This window comes from Myotis yumanensis, unplaced genomic scaffold (genome assembly GCF_028538775.1).
Source record: "Myotis yumanensis isolate MYYU_CA2020_CCGP unplaced genomic scaffold, mMyoYum1.0.hap1 SCAF_5, whole genome shotgun sequence".
Classification (NCBI taxonomy): domain Eukaryota; kingdom Metazoa; phylum Chordata; class Mammalia; order Chiroptera; family Vespertilionidae; genus Myotis; species Myotis yumanensis.
The window spans coordinates 84,505,269-84,506,994 of NW_027223756.1; positions in this window are offsets into that span (position 1 = coordinate 84,505,269).

Genomic DNA, 1,726 nt, shown 5'->3' on the forward strand with positions numbered 1-1,726 from the left:
TTAAAAATAAATCCTGCTCTAATTTTCATGTCCATGGTGTTGTGCCACCAGCACACGTGATGGAGAAGAGATCCCTGGAGAGCTGCTGCATCTGTCCCTAACCCGGCCATCCCTGGTCTGAAATGGGACCCAATGAACAGCAAGATTAGTCACCTCCCGGCAATCATGAAACACAATGCCCTGGCTAATAGTTGACCCCATCTGGACATTTTTACGACTTTTAGGCCATTGCCAATGGTCTGGCTGTCTGGCACCAAGAGCAAGAACTCCTAATTGAAGATCACCCTTAGGGCTTTAGCGCTCTGGAATAACCCTGCTCATATTACTCATAAAGAAGAGAATGTCACACATCTCTGAACATGGGACAAATGAAACCACAGGGCTTCATTTCAATCACAGCCGCATAAATTGGTGCAAGTTTCTGAAACACACTGACACATCAGGTGCACTCAGAAGCAGAGAGAAAAACAGGGGTGAGGGAACCCGAGGTTGTAGTATCAAGACAGCTAGGTGTCCCTGTGCTTCCTGGGAGGATGTAATAGTGTTGTTAATACTTCTGTGCACAGACATGGAAATGACACCCGCTACACTTTAGGCTGAGAAGACTGCAATACTATTCTGTAAAATTATACTATATGCTACCCTGTAAAATAAATTATATGTTCACTACAGAATATATTCTAATTATCCAAAATATATGCTAAGATACACTACTGTGCTATATACTACCAACACTATATAAATATACTGCATACACTACATATACTACATTCTACATTATATGTATACACGAGAGGCCTGGTGCACAAAATTCGTGCACGGAGGGGTTCCCTCAGACCAGCCTGCACCTTCTCCAATCGGGGACCCCTTGAGGGATGTCTGACTACTGGATTAGGCCCCTGTGGGATGGGGCCTAAACTGGCAGTCATACATCCCTCTCTCAATCTGGGACCGCTGACTCCTAACTGCTCACCTGCCTGCCTGCCTGATTGCCCCTAACCCCTCTGCTTGCCTGCATGATCGCCCCTAACCTCTCTGCCTGCCTGATCGCCCCTAACCACCTCTGTCTACCTGCCTGATCACCCCTAATTGCTCCCCTGCCAGCCTGATTGCCCCCAACTGCTCTCCCCTGCCGGCCTGATCACTCTCAACTGCTCTCCCATGCCAACCTGACTGCCCCAAACTGCCCTTGCCTGCCAGCCTGATCGCCCACAACTGCCCTCCCCTGCCAGACTGATCGCTCCCAACTGCCCTCTCCTGCCGGACTGATCTTGCCCCAACTGCCTCTGCCTCGGCCCCCACCACCATGGCTTTGTCCAGAAGGAAGTCGGACATCCAGAAGATGGCTGGTCGACCAGGTCTAATTAGCATATTACCCTTTTATTTGTATAGATTGATTATATAGGATAGGATTGCTTAAATGGTGGGGCGGGGAGCCTTTTTCAGAAGGAGGAGATGCTCTTTGCAGACAAAAATACATAATCCCTATATCTGGATTGATAGCCAGCCATATGCACTATACTGCCAAACAGGTTACTAAAAAATAGAACAGCTTTCTTACACCTTACACCAAACAGCTGTTGCCCTTAAAACCCCTCCTTAGGTTCTGTCTTCGCAATTCACCCAGGTTAGGTTCTGATTGGTCGGTACCTATGCCAGTCAGTGTCAAAAGCTCCGCCTCTTAGGCAGTGTTTGGCTCTTCTGGGAAATCCAGATCACCCCAGCT